At 45.6% G+C, this 20,376-nt stretch overlaps 1 protein-coding gene across 3 annotated transcripts in view; it reads left to right on the top strand.

The window, feature by feature from the left end:
• LOC138566223 (laminin subunit beta-1-like) overlaps positions 1 to 20,376 on the top strand; it is an 882,924-nt gene that overhangs the window by 489,735 nt on the left and 372,813 nt on the right. The window lies entirely within an intron of this gene.

Here is a 20,376-nt window from a genome sequence, read left to right on the forward strand (position 1 = left end):
AACCGCCATTCCAATAATGGTGCCTGCGGCTAGAGTAATACTCTTTAAGTCGCTGTTATCCACCTCTATTGGAATGGTGTCATGTTCTATGTTGACTAATGGTGTTGGGTTTACCCCCAACCCTTGCTGTTGGAGAGAAGCATTTAGATGTATGTAAGCATCAGGGTTTTTCAACTCTTGTCCCCTTTTAACTTTCACTTCCAGGGAGAATTGTCGGGTCCTTTCTGGGATGGTGACTTCCTCTTTTACCTGAATTTCAACTGCATAAGGTAGCAATTGAGCTGACCTAAATGCTTTTTCTGGATCATCAAAGCCCATGGGATTATCCGCTAATCGGGACCAAGCTTTGAAGTTTATTAGGTCCAAACTAATGGCAAAGCGATTGAGAATGTCACTGCCTAAGTAAAAGGCGGCAGTGACGTCTCGCACGACCCAACAATTATGGACTATGCTCTTGTTGCCAATGGAGATTTTGAGCATACACCTGCTTGGCAGGAGATGTTTTGAATTGGGTGCTTCCAGGTCCATTTCCCATTTGTCTATCAGTTTGAAGGTGGGAATGGCTGGATCTTTTGGAAGTTGGCGAAACATGGCTTCGCTGATGAAGCTCTTACCGTTGTTCACACACACTCGAGCGAGAACAGAGTCCTTCCCATCATTTAACTGAACAGGGATGAACAACTGCTCTCCAATTTGCTGAATATCAGCCAGGCTTTGAGCTGATTTCACATCTTTCTGGACTATAGGAGTGGGAGTTTCAGATTGTGGATTGGTATAGAATTTCAGAGTGTTTCCTTCCAGCGTGGAATACCACCTTAAACTGGAAGGAAGGTTGATTTTCAGAAATAGAGAGGACCCCCCATCACCAGTCTGTTGTCCTACTGCTATTACTGTCACGTCTGGAATTTGGCCATTCTGGAAGTGAAATTCTACTTGGTCAGATTTTTGTTCAACCATGTGGCATGTGCCGTTTAAACTAACATGGTTGACACTCTGTTTTAATTTTATTGGTCGGCTAGTCTGGGTCCAGAGGACCTTGTTTACACAATCTATCAGGGGTGACAACCTTCTCAGGAGGTCATTCCCTAGTAAACAAGGGGTGCCCTCTGGGGTCACAACTATGACCGGGTGTTTCAACTTATGTCGCCCAATTTTAATGTCCAAATCTGCAGTCCCCTCAACGGGAATTTCCTTCCCGTCAAAGTTCTGGAGTTGTCCAGGAAGTGAGGTGAGAGGAATTTGGTAATTCTCTCCCCTTCCTGCATTCAGTTCATCAAAGGCCCTTCTGGACAGAAGGGTAGCTTGAGATCCAGTGTCCACCAGTGCCGAGATTGTACCCTGCCCCTGTACTTGTACCGGGGCATAATATCTTCCCTCCTTCTCCTCAAGGGGGCACAGATAATGTACATTTTTGGACAACTGGTGGGCTAACTTTCTGGTTTTGGACATCGCGAGAGAAGAATTTTGGGCAGAATTCTGTGGAGAGCCTTGGGAATCTGAAAGAAAAAGTTGGCAACTGGAGATCAGAGCCATTGTGGGTTCCCCTGGTTCCGGTTCTGGGCCGCCCCCCCCTTTTTGGAGGCAGTCCCCAGTATGGGTTTGAACCCGGGGATTTTCTTGCTGTTGGTTCTGGGATGAGATGGTGGGCGGCGGTAGCTCAGTCTCCACATCTCCCCAGTCTGGATTTGCATCCCTAGGGACCCATTTTTCTTTGGGAGGAGTTCCCCCCTCTCTGAAGGAGAAGATCCTTTTCCCAGGATCCTCTGAGGATCCCTCTCCCTCAAATTGGAAGATCTGTACCTCCTCCTCAAACTGAGTCTGTTTGGGTCTTTTGTTTCTCCTACCCCCCCTCTGCTCCTTAGGAGGCAGTCTTTCAGGGGCAAGAGATTTTGTTTCCGGTTCCTGGGTTTCCAGGGGCTGTTTACAAGTGAGGAAGGAAGCTTCCTCCAAGGCTTTACACCCCCCTTCCCTTTGTGCCTCCTCCCTGGGAACCGGTGTGTTATCGGGGTGCTGCCCCCGTCATTGTTCTGGAGCACCAGGTCCAGAGTTGGGTACGTTCTGCTCCGGCATGCTGATCTGAGGGTTCTGCTGCGCCCTCAGTATATGACCCATATCCCGCGCCATGTTTTGAACCTGGCGCTCTAACTGGGAAACCCGCTCAGGCTGATACGGGGCCCTGTTTTCTCCCCTGGGCTGATCCCGGGAAGGGTAGCTGTCCCTCCTCTGGTAATACCCCGGGTTGGGAAGATTTGGGTACCCCTCCACCCTTGGCCTCCCCACTCCCGGATTCAGTGGTCTGGGCTCAGGGAATTGGGGAAAGAAGGATGGATGGTTTTGGGGCTGAAAGTCGGGTGGATATCTGGGGAAAAAGTTCTGCCCAGGGTTTGGTAAATTTCTGCCCTCCTGTGGGAAGTTTGGAGGGAAGTTCCCTGGGTTAGGTGCTTGGCTGGATCCCCCCCCTTGGGCTGGAGGAGTCCACACATAACCCAGGATGGGTCTGTTACCTTTGTAGCGAGGACTTACATAGTCAGGAGAGCGAGGGACCCCATTTGTGGGGCTGCCTCCCTGGCTCCCTGTCTGTGACTGGCCCGAGGACCTTCTGGGCCTAGCATTATTAGGTGCAGGTAGGTTTTTAGGCCCCCCCATCTCCAGATCCAAAACGGGGGTGACCTTTACCTCTGCCACCTTGACAGCAGCAGGGGTGCTGTTGGCTTTGGGGTTTTTCTGGGCATTGCTTTTATTTTCTATGGGCTTCTGCACCTCATAGATCCGGGTAGCCTGTTCAATGACCCAGTCTAAAGATCTTTTCTCATGAAAATCCCTCACAAGCTGGGTCATGATATATTTGGGCAAGGCATGGAAAAATGTATTGACAAACTCTCTACTATCTGTGCGCACCCTTCTGGTGGTTTGCGCAAAAGCACGCTTTAACTCCTGCACAAATTCTCGTGGGGCCTGATCCTCCCCACATTGCAAATTGTAGGCCGCCTTGCGAGCCTCTTGAGGATTTCTGTGAACAGAAAAATGTTTCAGGATGGCCGCCTTATATGTGGACCATCTTAAATGATTTTGGTCCTCCAGCCCCGCAAAGAAACTGGAGTATTCTGGGGAGAATGTCCACTTTACATATTGAATACAGCTTTGGCTGTCCTTCAAATGGAAAGTCTCCATCATTTGTTCAAACAACTCTAAGTGCTCCCAAACAGAATACTTAGCGTTCTTATGGTAAGGCGTGATGACGCTCCTGATCGCCTTAATCTGCTTTAAGGGGTCCTTAAGCAAGGCCCTTTTTGCCTTATTGGCCTTTTTGGTTCGGGTAACCCTTGTCCATTCTTCCTCGGACTCAGAGGCACTGCTCCCAGAGGTTCCCGTCTGTTCTTCCAGGTTTTCCCGGATTCTGCGAGCCTGGGAATGGCTGGCAGAATGTGGGGACCTGGTCTCCTGTGTCCTGCGCAGTTCAGAGGAGTCTTCAGATTCCTCCTTGCTGCCAGGATTTGATGGGTACCCCCTCCACTGACCTAACTGGGCAGAGGTTTTCAGGATGCCCTTAATGGGCCTACTCTCCTGGGGTTCCCCATTGAACTGTACTGTACTTGGGTGCCCATACCCGGATGCCCACCCCTCCATTCCTGAGTGGTACTGGCCTATGAGCCCCATACTCTTAGCTGGATAGTGATCTGCCATCCCTGCGGCCCTGTGCTCATGTGCGCCAGGGGACATGGGGGTGGTAGAGTCCAGGGACTGGGGGAGATGAAGGCCCCTGGTGTTAGGGCTCCTGCGGTTATGGTCAGGAATCTCTCTTTCCCAGCGGACCTCATCTCTATCCGCCCCTGCTCCCTGTTGCAATGCAAGAGCCTGCATTTGTGCTTTCAGTTCCTCTGTTAAGGCCTTACTCGACTCTATCAGTTTCTCCTGCATCGCTACCTGTTGCTGGAGCCTATCATTGTGTTGACAGAGGGCCTCATTCTCCCTCTGTGCTTCCTGGTTGGTCCTGGAGAACTGGGCCAGTCTTTGCTGCAGGAGGTTTACCTCCTGGGCAATGTCCCTATTGGCCTGCTCCTTTCTTGCTAGAGCATCTTCCACCCTTCTGGTGTGCTCTACCAAGTTCTGGTTTTCTTTTTGGAGATCACCCAGCCCCTGGTGGGCCAGGTGATTTTCTTCCATTTTTCTTTTTAAATGGCAGACTTCCTGGCCTAAAGTGTCTCTTTCCTGACTGAGAGCCTGCATCTGTACCGTCAGGTCGTCCCTTTGCCTTTGGAAGGCACCAGCTTTCTGGCGCTCCTGGTCAAACTCTGTCTGGGTATCCAGGTCTTTCAAAATCAGTTTATTGCTCTCTGCCTTCTCTCTATCTAGGTGGCTTTGCAGGGTGACTACCTGCTCAGCACATGCCCTATTGAAGTCTAGCTGTTGCTCCAGCTTTTTCTGGCTTTGCAGTAGGGAGTCCAAACCTTCTTGGTGTTCCTTCTGCAAGGCCAGAAATCTGGTATCCTGTTCTGACTTTTCCTTTTGCAGCACATCCATATCCTCCTTTATTTTAGTGATGTACTGTCTGGTCTCATTTTCTGACTCCTGGCTTCTGTGCAGCCTTTGCTCAGAAGAGTCCAGATCAGATTGGGCCTTCTCTAACGCCATCTGTTGCCTTTTTGCCAGATCATGGCCTTCAGCACATTTATTCTGTATGGCTCCCATGTATAAATATAAATATGCCGCTATCCTAACAATCTTGTCGTGCTCATCTTTGGCCTTAGGAGCCATATATAGTTCACTCAGGGCCACGTGTAATGGACCCTGATCTCTATATATATCTGACCCTGTTTCAGTGACCTGTTGCGTGATGGCCTGCAACCAGACTGTTTGGTCCTGGTGAGTCCATTCACCTCTCACAAATAGTTTGTGTAAGAAGTGCTCTCTGGCTATTTTCATATCTACCAAGGTCGTCATTCTAGAGATTGGTCTCTGTCCTGACTTACAGAAGTTAGTATTTTAGTTTTGCAGAACAGAACTTTTCTTGGAGTGTCCCTTTTGAGGAATGCTTCACAGCGTAATGCAGCGTGGTGATCCGACCGGATGTATGTATCCCGTCAGTTAGCACACTGTATTAAGCTGCACAAGTGGTAAATCTAACCCAACGTCTCGGCTCGAGCCCCCACTTTGTAAGAGGATTCAATTCAACACTACAGCTAAGTCAACGCCTAGTCTATAATACTGAATGAAAACCCTTATTGATATATCTTTAGGTCCAGTTCATGCGTTCTGGATGACTACCCCTATATAACACCCCTCTCTTGGAATCCCCCTGACCCCACTGAGCCAAGAAGTAGTTCTGTTTTGCAAGTTTAAAAGGTTTATTTGATGATTTAAACAATAGATATATATATGACACTTTATAATAAATTAATAATTGAATAGCACACTTAATCTGATATGATAAAGATTGACAACAGAGAATCTGGCACTAGCACACTTCTTTATAATTACTAAGGAGTTGAGATGAAATGGATAAGGTAGCACACTGGTAATTAGGAACAAAAGTATAATGTGGTAGAGGATGCTTTATGTAAGCTCAGGTGGATGCAATATTCAATGAATGCAGTACAGAAAATACTCAATATGATTTCAACCAAACAATGTAATCACTCTTCTCTGGCTATTCACTCCCCCCCCTCTTTATGCAATGCAAGGAAATGGGAGGAAAACACACAGTTCTCAGAAATGCAATCAAAGTAATCAGTTCAATCCCCCCCAAGCTTAGACAACAGAAGTTTAAAACACAGATAGGAGTTTTGAAAACACAGGCCCAAATGCTTTGATATGTGCTAGCAATGGATGAGAAATATGCTGGAAATGCTTTTGAATTCCCTTTCAGAGGTTCAGGGTGAGTGGTATCTAGTTAATATTAGTCCAGGCTCACACTAGCAATGTGCTGGGATAATTAGCAGGTTAAACGAATTTCTAGCAAATGGAAAGCAAACAGCAGCAGTTTTTACATGTGAAGAAATTGCAAATCGCGGTAAAATTCGCGGATGCGTGTTCCGCGATTGCGGTAAAACTATAAGGGGTAGGAATGCGGTTCTTGGTGCGATTCAAAGCTACGATTCTAAGCTATCAGAGGAAAGTTACTGCAAGTCTCTAGCCCAAACGGTCGCGGAGATATGAACGATTGAATAAAGGTCGTTTTTCAGATTTGAAATTTTAAAGTTCAAAAAGACAAGTGCAGCTTGCGACTAGAAAATGACAGGTGACAGCTAGGAGACAGTTCTACTTAGGTTAAATAGATTGAATTAGATGAATTTAAACTAAGAGATTGGTTCTACACAGTTCTGCTGGGTACTCACACTATATTCTTGAATTAAATGGGCCTCATCACGGATCTGGTCAGGGTTTTAGACTGGACTCTGGTCTGGTCTGGCCTCTGCACTTCACAGTGATCTGGGTCAGCTCTCTCTGCTGGTCTGGGTCTCTCTGGGTACAGCACTGCTTTCTCTCTGGGTACAGCACTGCTTTCTCCCTCTGGTCTGGTCTCTAGTTCTGGATAGATTGAAGTCTCTAGTTTGGCTTTCTGGAGTTTGATGGAGGTAAGTATGGATTTTTCCGGCAGAGCGTCCCGCTGCAGATGGATTTGGAAAGTCCCTATCTGTCCTGTCTGTCTGCTTTTATGTGTTTAGAATGTGGGTGTGTTCTAGCATCACTGACCCTACCTCTCTCTCAGCTTCTAATTGGTCAAACTTCCATTTATCATTTGATTGGGGGAGCTAGGTTGGGTCAGAGTGATGTCATTTTACAGCCTGCAGAAAGTCCACTCCTCCTGTCAACTTACACACAAATCTAGATTTGAAACAAATACATATTTGCAGAGGTACATATTGTTTTAAAATCATATGCACCCATCATGCATTACAGGAGGTATCCCCTGTTCAAACTCTGCTCTTCCTGGGAGCTTGCATTCAGAACTGGCACATATTTCACTTTTTAACTGATTTTGCAATTTCTGACATGGACCCAACTTTACATACATGTGTGCAGGGAGTAGGGACATTAACTGATGAAGTTTCAGATTTTTAACATGCATACATTTAGAGTTATATCCACTTTTCCGCTGACACCCCCCTGAACATGCCACCGGGTCGAAAAACCTCTTAAAATGTGGGCAGAAAAATCACAAGAATTATGGTATCATTTATAAAATTTTCACATGTCCGCTCTATGAGTTATTCATCTTTTTAAAGTTATGTTCTGGCTCCAAAGGGGTGTGGTTTCCCAGGTCACATGGTATAGAAACCAGTCTTTCCAGTTTCTGCCCAGCCAGCTTGCTCTCACAGGCAGTGCCCCTCCCAGCTCCTGCCAAGAGGAAGCTACATTTTACGACTGCGTAATAAAAACCTTTGCCTGAGTGAAGAGGGCTTTGTTCACTCTCCTACAGAGCACAGATAATTCAATTATCAGATAGATGGCATATCCTTAGTGTGGGCAGCAAAAGGAAGGTTGGCCTGGGAACACAGCTGTGACTCAAGTTTCCCTTCTGATGGGGGTAGTTGCCAGGCAGAATCAAGTTCCTTAAGCCAGACTTTCAGCTACTGTCATGTTATTTGTTGCTTTTTAAATTAACTTGCAATTTTACACATGCAGCTAGAATGCTGATTCTAAGTGCAAAACTATGACATTTCAACAGTTACAAAGGCATGTGACACCAAACATAGGTCACTTATTTAATCTAAACATTTTCGATTTTAGTGTCTTTAAATCCAGTGCAACTTAAACTGCTGACTCCATAGCTCAGCCAGTTCTGTTATAAGCATTGTTCTGGGCTCTTCATTTCCCAGATTTTGTAGGCACACAAAACTCCATTCTACCAAATGTCTGCTGGTGTTCAGTGAATATTTTGCACATATTGCAATGTTTGAAATAGGCACTTTGGCTTGCCTTCAGAGAAACACAGGGTGGTTTTAAACTGACGGCTTTTGGATAGTGGTGAGTACTGGTACTGCACCCATTTTTGGGATTTAAGAAATGAATTCCCCACAATTCTAGGTTGCATTTGGCAATCAGCATTGCCATTCCCAATGGTTTCAGACTACTGTGCGGGTAGTCCAATGGTGGTTTTAGGCAGTGTCCTTCTGTGCCCATAACATCGGCAAAAATGAGTGGCAGCCTATTCTTCATGCATTTCCCTGTGCATTTTCTGGGAAGCTCTGGCCATCATGAGTTTTCCATGTCAGTACTGCACAGTTTTGAGGTATGGCTCGGATGCATGGGTAAATACATCCCACAAGGCATCCCTGGATAAGACATTTGTATTACACCAGTAGTATGTTCCCAGCTCCAATTAAGTTATTAACTACCCAGGGCTTTGTAATAAACATCCCCAAGTCAGTGGCTTTATCTAAACCGGAACTGGCACTTTATGTGCTCTTTATAGATCATTCTAGTGTTTTTTTAAAGGAATAGGTTATGGCGTAAAATGAGTCTGCGACCCGCGTGGCATCCATCCACCAAACACCCATGAAAGTTACAAAGATAGCCCAAATAACATGATGCTGTGTCGCAAGTGAAGATGCCACACACTCTGGCACCAGCTCCCACTACAGGACAGGTCAGAGGTGAATATATACCTCATTTAAGGTTAGTCCTGACTTCAGACTTAGGCTGCAGGTAGCATTGAGTAAAAAGGGAGTTGATGCAGGAACAGCCTCCTGTGACTGGCTCTTCCTGGAGGGGAACCAGACAGGCGCGCAGAGGACACTGGGGCAGTGGGAGAGCGCCAAGCCCGAGCTCCCCCGTTCCCTCTAATAAATCCGCCCCATGCCGGCCTGCACCTGGGAGAGGGGGGCCACTTTGTGTAGTATCAGCCCCAATCAATGCACAGACAGATATGGTGTAGTTTATATATCTGCAATTAATTCAACAAACGACTTCTAATCATCCTCGTGCAGGCCTTGTGAGCATGGATCAAGCATTAGAAGACGCATTCGTGAGTCCACCCTTTATCTGGGAACATGAGGCGAGGCACCATTCTTCCTTGTACAAATATACCCTCTGTACCCTTCTCGACTCCACATTCTCATCTGCTGTACACCCTTTTCTCCCAAGTCCCTTCCCTGCACCCCACACCAAGTCATTCCTCTAACACACTGCCCTCTGCACTTTCTCACTTGTCTGTACGTCTCTCTCATTTGCAAAATCCAAAGCACCTCCTATACCATGTCTGGCCTACACCACTCTCCCTGTGTTCTGGTCTTTCCTGCTCCCCTCTCTCTCCTGTGCACACTGGTCACCCCGTGCTGCAAACCATCCCTATCTTTCATCTGCACTCCGTTCTTGTTCCCATCTCTCCCCTCCCTTGCTCCTCTCTTTTTCTGTCCTCTGCACCCTTTCTACCCTTTTTCACTTTGCAGTCCCACACTCTACTGCACACCAGTCCCTCGCTTCCCATCCCCCCATGGCCAGCACCCCACAACTCTCATCTACACTTACTCAGCACTTTCTCCTCAGTCTTCAGAGCACCCTCGATATCCTGGCTTACATTTCACAGGTTTTCTCTTGCACGTCTTGCATGACCAACCACTCCATATAGCTTCCCAGAATAAGCTGGAACAGGCATGCCAGATTCATGACCTTAAAAGTGCCCATTGATACCTGCAAGCATGAACTCTTAAGAAATAGTTAGGAGCATGGACATTTGGAAGGGGGGGACAGACACAGAAGTCACTAAATCCACGTACTGCCGAGGTTCTACCCCCAAAATCTGATCGCACTGCGGCCACTCAAGTACGCTGACAGAAACAGCCAGGCTGAATAAAACAGGGTGAAGCTTAGCCAAGACCTACAGAAAATTAGCGTTTGATTTCTTTTAAGAGATGCGCAGGATAGGCACCAACAAGTAGTTTATTTTTGGCATGGACAGAGTTCAGGTCTTTGCTGGTAATAATTTGTTTTATGGAATATAATAACCCTTTGGTCATAGCGCTTCATGGGAGATGCTTTCAGCTTCCAGGCAATGTAATAACAGGTATTATTACCCTCATTTGAACAGCACTGAATTTATGAAAGGTTAAGTGGACCCTGCTGCTGGGTTTGAACTAGCGAAATGCAGGTAGCCCTCATGTCAGAGACCAAGCTTTAGGTGTGCTACCATACAAACTTCAAGCAGATGTGAGTTGGTGGGAAGAGATGGAGGGGTGTGCTTTAAGTGAGGCCTACTGATATTAGAGTGCACATAACGTGTTTTCCCTTGCTTACCTTACACATTACTATGGAAAAGAGCATGCAGGCCACATAGCGGCCCTACTTGAGATTGGCTCATCCTCATTTTACTTTATATGTTTTGATGAGGATTTCGTATACAATGTCAGGCTATCTCAGGCATGGTTTGCACTTTGCAAGCCAGGCCTGGGGTACAGGGACATCTTGGAGAAAATCTAGTCTTTGCCAGATTGTGTGATCCTGTGCCAATCGTGTGACCCCCCCACCCCCCACTGTGCATTATTTTCTATATATGTTTACTTGGGATCACCTAGAAGTGACTCAGTTGGCAGTGTACACTAAAACTAAATACTTCAATCGTAAATGTTCTAACAGAGTTTCTTCTAGCTCCATGTATGCTAAGCATGTTGAGTGAGTGTGAAGAAGGACAAAGTGTCACAGCAATAGATGTCACCTCCAGCTGGGGGGCCTGGTCTCATTTTGGGAAGCAGTTAGAGATACATCGAATTTATAATGTTTTTTTGCAGAGAAACGCATCAGGTGCAGTCAGCGTGATCCAACTCTAAGGAAATAAACTAGAAACAAGAAACAATCTCAAAGTAACCTGACGGTTTAGGGACACTAGTATAGTGTAAGCAGCAAAAATAATCATCACGCCCTTCTCCTTAAAAAAGGCAAAACATAATATACTAAACAGTGTTGTGGCATTTGTATAGAAACTGCATGTACATGTCAATATATACCGGCTCCCAATGTGCACCCTCATTTTGCAACGCGTCACGCATGTTTAGAAACTGCATATCTGACATTGGCACATTGAATTCACCCCAAATAAATCCACTGCCAAAGTCAGATATACAGTTTATAAACACGCGCAGCACGTTGCAAACTGATCAGGGAATCCTGGCCTCTTAATGTTTTATTAAGAGGCCAGGATTCCCTGATCAGTTTGCAACGTGCCGCTGCTGTTTAGAACGCGCATGTTTAGAAACTGTATCTGACATTGGCTCAGGCGCACATTCCCTCCAATAAATCCTCCCAATGCCGCCCTGCACCTGGGAGAGAAGGGGTGGCACTTGACTGACTGACCTTATGGTAGCTGCTGCCTGCTCAGCCAGTTCTCACTCCATAACACACACGCTGTCATGAGCACAGAGTCACTACAGCACACGTCGCTGCCTGGCTTCTCCTTCGTTCTGAAAAACGAAGGCTGAGGCTGCGCAGCAGTGCCCTGCGCAGGCAGGGCACGTGCAGTTTGTTTGTTCCCCGGCATGGGCACGTTCATTAGGCGCAGGTGCGGGGCAGCAGCAGAAGTTGCAGACAGTCCGTCTACTGTAAGCTTTCAAAAGTAAAAGTAGACTCTACTTTAACTTTTGCAAGCTTACAGTCGTAATTTACAGCAGATACACACATAATCTGGGGGGATAAAAGCTATTATATCCCCCCACTTAAAATTGTGGGGGGGATTTATCCCCCCCCGTTCCCTCCATGTCCTACGCCCATGTATCAGAGCCTCAGCCCAGCAGGGCAGGAGCTAGATCGCTGTCGCGGTGAGTGATTTGAAGCGCACAGCACAAAATGAATTTTTAGGTTTCGTTTTTTGTTGTTCCCATGCAAATACATGCAGAACATCCAGGGGGGAAAATTACAGAGCTGCCCCTGTGATACAATGAGTATGGGGTCATCAGCCACCTCTGCTCTTGTGTACTCACCGCCTATATTGTGTGGGACAGCAGGAGTTCCATTTCACTAGACAACAGTGGGCCTCATTACGACCCAGGCGGTAAGTTACCGCCTGAGTCGTACCATTACCACCATGGCGTAAACTATGTTTACGCCATGGTGGTTGGCGGACTTACCGCCCCATTCCGAGGTGAGTGGGTCGGTAAATCCCCATTAACCCATTTACCCTTCCCCATTCCCATTTTTGCCCCATAGGGCATAATGGGAGTGGGGAAGGCGTTAATTACGCCACCGTAAATTACGGTGGCGTAATTAACAACAAGGTCCCTTAGCGCCATGGATTTTAACACCTGCTAAAAGCAGGGACCTCGGAATCAGGCGGTAAGGGTCGGCGCTGTTTACGCCGCCATAAACCCCTTACTGCCTGGGTCCTAATGAGGCCCAGTGAGTTCTTAGCTACACAGACACTGTTAAGTGTGTGACTAACTCTCGCCTGTGTGGCAATGCAGACATTAGTCACACTGTGTGACGTGCTTATGTTTTCCTGCCCCTGCTTGACATCTACTGCAACAGCCTCTTTCTAAATCTGCCTGCCTCTAAGCCCTATGCAGCTCATCCAGAACAGGACTGAAAGCCCTCTCCAGCCGTGAAATCTCTCCACTGGCTCCCAGTGTCTGTAAGGATAAAGTTCAAGACCCTCTGCAATGTCCACAAGGCTTTCTGGGGCCAGGGACTACACTACATCCAACTCTCTCTTCCTAAGCACTTTCTTTCTCAAGCCCTCCGCTCATCCACTTCCAACTCTCTGAGGGTCAGATGCTTCTCCAGGCTGAGAGTGGGTGTAGATCTCTCTCCTCGGCTGGTGCCTCCCTCTGGAACAGCCTTCCCGCCTCTCTCAAACTCGAGCAGGACCACCTAAGGTTCCAGAAGCAACTCAAACCTTCCTTTGCTCTTCTTCTGTCTGTCTCTTTCTCCACGGCTGAAATACTTGTATGCTGCTCTAACTGGTTACATGGCCACCCTTCGAACCTTAATGGGCACCAGGCTCCTTCTCGACCGGTAGCCACATGCACTTCCTCCAGGCGGACTGCGCACTTACTTAGTGCCGGTCACCCCAGCAGTACTTACTTGAGCTTGCCTATTGCACTCTACCCCCTGGGTCCTCTGGTGCTTCTCTCCCTTCCCCCTTTCAATTGCACGATCTGAACGTCACTGGGCCTAGTAAGATCGTTTGTTTTGTCCTCCCTTTGTCTCCCCTTGTCTTGTCGCGCCTAGAAACACTTGTGTACAGACGCGTAACGCGCATTATTAATGACATATCATATCATAGGAACGCTGTGAGAATGTTGCTGTTAGCAGTGATTGGCAGCTCAGTAGAATGTTGGTGAGTGTTGCAGTGTGCAAGTGTTCTGAGTGTCAGTTGGGCCTGAGCTGGGTGTGCTAGAGAATGGCTGGTGGGTGGTCTCTACTAACAGGAACTCTGTATATATGTATACATGTAATTAAAGCCTACCTGGTTTCTACAAGAAGTGGATCACAGCTGATCTGTGTCTAGACTCCATTCCTGCCCACCAGAACACACACCTGCATTTCTGTCACTCTTGCAGCAGGACATTCGGCAGGCATGCAGATAAAAAAACCTATTCCATTCCATAAAGCAACACATTTTCTGAAGAACACTAAATCTAAACATTTCCAGGAGTAGCAAACATTGTCTTCCAGACAAGACGATTAAAAGAGGTTTGCTGAGTTCTGGGGTTCAGAGGCAAAAAGTACCTTTTTATCCAGGAAGAAAACAAAAACTGCAGCAACTTGGCAAGGTGGCAAACCAACACACACTGTGCCATTTCCATGGTTCCTGTCAATGCCGTGGAAGTGTTGCTTCCAGACTGCAAACTCGCTTAGGTCAAATCGGACAAAAACCTGGAAATCGTTAGGAGCAGCACAACGAGGCAACTAGCTCGAGCTTAGGCCTCTGCCTAGGGCAGTGTTCTGAAACTTTTGGCCCTCCAGATGTTTTGGACTACAACTCCCACCAGCCATAGACAGCTTAGTCAATGGTGAGAGATCACGGTGTGCCATAGTCCAACTATCTAGAAAGTCACAGGTTGTAGACCCCTGCCCTAGTGCATCCGCTCTTCTTATGCCGAGCCCCTAGACAATGAGTCAGATGAAGCCTGAATTCCATCATTTTAACTCAAAGAGCTGATAGGCCTTGAGCGCCAGGCAACTGGAGCCCAAGGGCAAGTCTGTTTATAAATGGGTGGTCCCTGACCGAGCCGTGTGGAAGCTCAGAAGTGGAAAAAGAGCTGCAGCCTCCGTGAAGGCAGAGAGCGTGCTCCTGATGATTAATCACCAGAAGTGCAGTACCTCCCACGCCCATCGCGCGATGCTGAGAGGATTCACTATACTAAGACAAATACTGTTCAGCAAAGGGGAATCCAATGTGTGAAGTAATTACTTTGGAAATGAATATTTCGAAAAACTCCTGTCGATGAAAGGACACGATACCAATTTTGACTAGTGTTACTGAACAAATATTCTTTAAAATGCACAATTTGCAATGCATTTTACCCCAACCCCCCCTTAAATGCTACTCAAACATTCTGTCACAAAAGAAACACATTGGGTCAGTTGGAGCACATGGAAGAGTGGCACCGGGAGGCGTGAGGGGGGATTCATTGTCAAGAGTGTTTGTTTTAAGGATGTAAATAGTTGGGCAGAGTTAGTGTTCACAGATGTGTAGATAAACAGGTAGACGCATGTACCTTAACTCCCGCCCCCTCACCGCCATCATACTGGAACAGCAGGAGAAGAGCTGCATGTATGACCCCCTGTGTTGTCCCTATACCACATTGATTGTATGAGAGACATTATGCATTCAGACAACCTTATCAAAAGTACCCACAAGTTGAGAGAGTGGATGGATATCTGCATGCACCAATGGATATTATGGAACGTTGAGTGACATCTGACAGGAGAAGAGTGATGTCATGGATACAATATATGGGAATATGTTGAAACGATATGAAAATACTTAAGAGTGACGATGTAACTGAAGCGACACGAGAAACATACATGCAAAGACGAAGTAACTTGTGGATCAATAAGTGTAAATGCGCAGCAACGCAAGGCAGATGAGACGAATAGAAGCTTGTTATAGATGAATATGTAACGTGGCAAGGACGGCCATGGCTGGAAAATGGATGCCGGCTCGTGAGAAGATCCATTCTAACTACCTAAGAAACAGATCAGGGCTGAAGAGTCAGGAGATGCTGGAGAAGGCTTTGTGCACAAACAAAGAGGAGTTTTTGTTGGCCTAGGATCAAGGATGCAATTTCAAAAAATAACTGCAGTATAAAGGGACGCAGAAGGATAACATACTGAGCGTGAGACACATTTCTCTTAGATTAACGAAGAAGAAAACATATGCAAGAGCCAAGTATTGGACAATTAACAGTGAATAAGGCTCATACTAGATGGAGTGAGCAAGTCTCTAGAGGCCAAGGGAGCAATGACACCCAGTTGAACTGAATCAAATAGCAGTAAGTAAGAGGTTGAAATGAACACAGTTGTGGTCTATTCACACGTGAGGCAGAAGACGAAAACAAGGGCTATAAATTAAGCTACGGTTGAGGATAAATGATGTGCTCACACTCCCGCGAATGTCCTAGAACAGCGAGCAAATGCAAGGCCAATTACAGATGGGACATTTTGGCTTATGGTCAAACTGATAAGAGATGATGGCTGTATTGGGAAAGTGGGGAGTAATCTGACGTGACTCAAGCACCTGGGTTTCAATTTCCTTACGTGCTGCTAGCAAGGTGTAAGTCCAAGGTTGGGTAGAATGCCAACCAATCAGTGGGTCTATAGTGCAACCAGCTACACAATGTTGCATAGACCAATCTGCTTCGATTTTGTATGGTATAATCAGTATTATACATATGTAGAGGTAGTTTGAGGTGTGTTCCCTTAACCAATCCCTCCCGCCAGTAGGTTTCACAGTTTGCCACGTAGGATGATGTCATAGATGAGGCATATTGGGGATAAGGGGTGTGTGTGTGTGTGTGTGTGTGTGTGTGTGTGTGTGTGTGTGTGTGTGTGTGTGTCAGTGTTCTGCCTTAAAGTAGTACTTTGCCATATTCTTTAAATCTGTCCGGTTATTTAGTCTGATATCTTTCATTGGTAATTCCATATAGCCCAAGAGACGCTTCAAGGTACTAGAGCACATGTATAGATCCCTCTGCCAGATAGGTATTTACTGTTTGCCACGTAGGATGACGTCATAGTTGACGTTCATCGAGGTATAAAGCCTTTTGCATAATTGAAATGCGTTTAGAGTGTATGAGCTACAATCCGTTCGCCATTTTTACTTGAAAATAAAGTAGCTTCCCTACTGAAAATAAAGTAGTATTTTGCCATATTCTTTGAGTCTGTCCTAATATATTTGGTCATCCCATTTGGCACTTGGAACACTGCAGGTGCTACTGCATAAAAGTGGTAAAAACGTCAGCAACAATGCATTCAGCAAAAGTACAGGTCGTCAAAAGTGGGCTAGACCTTTACATAAGTCCCAACTCATGTTAATGAGTGCATGATGTATGCAATTTGGCCCAAATTCATATAGCGGGCATCAAGCTTTGCCCACCCAAAAATCAGCCAATGAAGATCTCAGACCAAATATCTGGACAGACTCAAAGAACTCAAGAACATGGAAAAGTATTACTTTATTCTGAGTTTAATGAAGCAGGATCAACTAGCAAACATCAGATGGATGCTTGCACACTCTCACACATACTTGATTACAAAGACATCTTATACCACAATATATGTCATCAATGACATCATCCTACATGGCAAACCATAAAACATGGAGCAGGAGGGATTGGTTGGGGGAATATATCTACTTATAGAATGTATCCGGGTTAGTACTTCATTGGCTGTCCCGTATCTGTAAGACACGCCTTAAACTACAGCTAAATACGTATAATACTGATTATAGCGAACAAAGTGGCAGCAGACTGGTCTATGCAACATTGTATAGCAGGTTGCCCCATAGACCCACTGATTGGTTGGCATCCCCACACAACCTTAGGCTTTTGGCTCGGTTTGTTAAACAGAAATCATACTAGTGCCTCCTTTTGATTCATATTGGCCTAGGCCTAGTTGCTCTATCGGGAAAACCGCGTTGCAAAGTTCTGAAGTAGAATTGACTTTCAAGTGCCACCTTGGAAAAAGCCCTCCATCTTTGGTTCTAAAACTCCTGCTGCTCACTCTCCAGTAATGATTAAGCTATGTTTCCTGACGCTAGAGCAGAATCGACCTTTGAGCCTATGTCAACACTAGGGCTGGCAGAGCAGACTATTTGTCCTGTGCAAACAAGACCTTGCAGTCAGAACAAACTCCCATTCAAAGTGTTATCTATGTCTACAAACCTCATCTTCCCACAAACAGTGTTATACAATGAATGCAAACTGATGCTGCAAGTTTCTGAAGGAATCCTGTGTACATTGGAAAGCTAAAGATCCACAGAACTGACGGCAACAAAGTTTGTCAGTATGGTTAAGGAACCTTGGAGCTAAAGTGAACTCTAATTTAAAGTGTTTTCTGTATCAATAGTCTTAGCCACATTCAAACACAAGAACTGAATGTTAGACAAATTAGAACTGTGTACTTTAACAATAAGCCATTGAATTTGTTTCTTGAAACTAGGATCATCCTAAGCGGGATAATCAACATGACCAGACAGAACAAAGTTGTAACCATTGTATTTTGAAGGCTGGAAAACACTTGAAGTATGTAAAGACAATATTGTTGTATTTGCCATGTGAACTGGGCACAAACCCAAATTTGTAACTTATTAGTTTGGAAATGGGCTGAGCTATTACCAGGATTGTGTATAAATACTGCATGTTTTGTGATGATCAGGACTCACTCTCCTCACAGTGTTTCTGGTACACGCTGCGAGGTGCTGTGAACCAGATAGCTATCTGCTTTGATATTTGATTCTGTGCAGAATAGATCTTTGAAACTTCGTGACTGGCGGATCCAATTTTTGGTGGTACCAAGCCTTGATATTTCCTTGATTTTACAAGATGGCGCCCGAATAGGCACCGTTAAGATTGATGCCATCTCGTTGAAGGTTGACGCCGCTATCGGACCAGAATCGGACGATGAAAAAGGGGGCCCCTTTCTTGGATGAGAAGCGATACCTCAACAGTACTGCACGCCCCGTTCCCTGGACGGTGAGCTTGCGGTCCGAGACGGCATCTTGACGTGGGTCCCCATATCGAGGCGGGTATTTTTGCCGGAATCGCAAGCCACGTTGAACCTTTGTAATCCGATTGGACCTCCTTTAGTTCTTTGATCAGGTGAGTCGTGACCCGAGTCTTAGGTATCCTGATAATTTGTTTTGGCGTATTGCAATTGCAAGTACAATTATTGACCAGGTAATACCAGTATTCTGATATGCCTGGGAAATTGTCTGCCTGCTTCATGGCGTTATTCCGCAGTGACAGACAATCTTGGCTGACCGGCGCCAATGGAGGGGTCGCCGGCGTGTACTATATACTGTAAGCACAGCATTGGTAGTATGGTGTTTAATGATATTTGGCACAGACAAACTAGACATGCTTCTGAACTTCAGCGGCCAATCAATGGTAGTTTTGAAATTCCTCGCATAGAATACTTAGAATCCGTATTATTAAAGAAAAAGGCTAGACCTGCAGCATTTGATGTATTACAGAATTGGAAGAAAGAAGCTATGCAGCAAATTAAGAGTAGAGAAAAACATGTGCGCCGTCATATGACCAACGCCGAAAAAGCGTCGTTATATGGTCAAGATAAACAGTCTGAGTCAGTTAGGAGTATGGACAGGGCTTTTTCACTTGGTATTCAGAAAATCTATCCTTCTAAAGACTTTCATGTATCTGATGAGTTGATTGACAAACTTCTAAATGAACGAAGGCCTGGTGCCACTGCGCCACCTCTGTATGTTCCTCTTGCTGCTGTTTTGCCTATTCCTGCGGTTATTCCTCCTCCCGTAGCTCCTCCTGCTCCTCCTATCTCTCCTCTTAATGTTCCTCTTCCTCCAGCTGTTTTTCCTCCTCTTATCGTTGCTCCTCCACCTGCTCCTCCACCTTTGCTTGCTGTTACGGGTTTGGTGGGTCTACCTGTTGCACCAGTAATAACACCTTTGTTACCGAATTTACAAGATTTGCCTACTCTTCCTCTTCCAAGTGGTTCTGTACCACTTGTAGTTGATCGTGGAGTGGGATCAAGGATTGTAACTCATAATACTGTGTCTCCAGAGGGAAAGCATGAATTGACTGCATGGGATAGACATTGTATGGAGAGTGGTGAACAAGCTGATGTTTTTGCCACACTCTCTAATTTAGATAATTTTCCTGAGAAAAACGTTTTTATTGAAGGATTGGGAGTTCATTTATGTATAATGTGGAACAGATTAGATGATATAGATCTCCCACAACGGTTGAGGGATCTGAATATTTTAGCATATTCAAGAGATACTGCGGAGAAAGTACATGAGCACGTCGAGAGGGTTTTTGAGTATAGAAGGGAGTTGGAGAGGTTACGGAATGAAGATATTGATGGTGATAGTTTGGATGATATGTTAGTATAGAAACGGTTCCTTCCTTGTTGTAAATTGATAAATGAGGAAACACGAATTTGCACAAAAGATGCGATTAGGTGGATTTCAGACATGTCGATAACTCCTGTTGAAGTATATGACACGTATAGTCAGTATACGCAAGAAATGCAGAGGAAAGTGATACAGGTAATGGTAGAATATCTTCAGGATGAATGGATAAAAAGAAAGATTTGTTGTCCCGCAGAATTATTGAATATCTATAAGAGAGCTTTTTCGTTTGACACTTCTTCAGCTGTTCTAGCGCTCGATTTAGCTCTGTTGCTCAGTAAGCGTTCGGAGTTGCCTACTTCTCAGTTGCCTATGAGAGAGGTTCCTCTGACATTTGTCCCAAAAGTTGAGATTCCTGCTAATGTTGCAGCGGGTACACCTGCTCAAGATATTCCTGCACATGATGTGTCACAGTTTGTTCACGTCCCATTCTCGAGACAGGAAGTGAACACCATTAAACAATCTATTCCCAATATTAGGAAGAACCTGACAGGGTTCTACAAAGAGATAGAGTCTGTCTTGCAATCATCAGTATTTACCTTGAGCGATATTGATTTGTTATTTCCCGTACTCCTACCTGTTGATTTTTGGAAGCAGATTAGGACTGTAGATGATGTACCAGGGTTAGGAGATTCATGGGATAATATGGTTAGACTACATAGAGAAAGGCCAGCTGGCGATAGACCGCCGCAGGTAATACTGACTTTGCCTGATAGGATAGTTACAAAATGAAAAGCAATAATTCCTGAAAGAAGGATTATTTGGGACAAACTTACTGCTTGTGTCCAAGGGAAATCTGAGGGTGCTACAAATTCTTCAATCGGTTCGAACAA

This window comes from Ambystoma mexicanum, chromosome 2p, assembly GCF_040938575.1.
Source record: "Ambystoma mexicanum isolate Mex_15411 chromosome 2p, UKY_AmexF1_1, whole genome shotgun sequence".
Lineage (NCBI taxonomy): Eukaryota > Metazoa > Chordata > Amphibia > Caudata > Ambystomatidae > Ambystoma > Ambystoma mexicanum.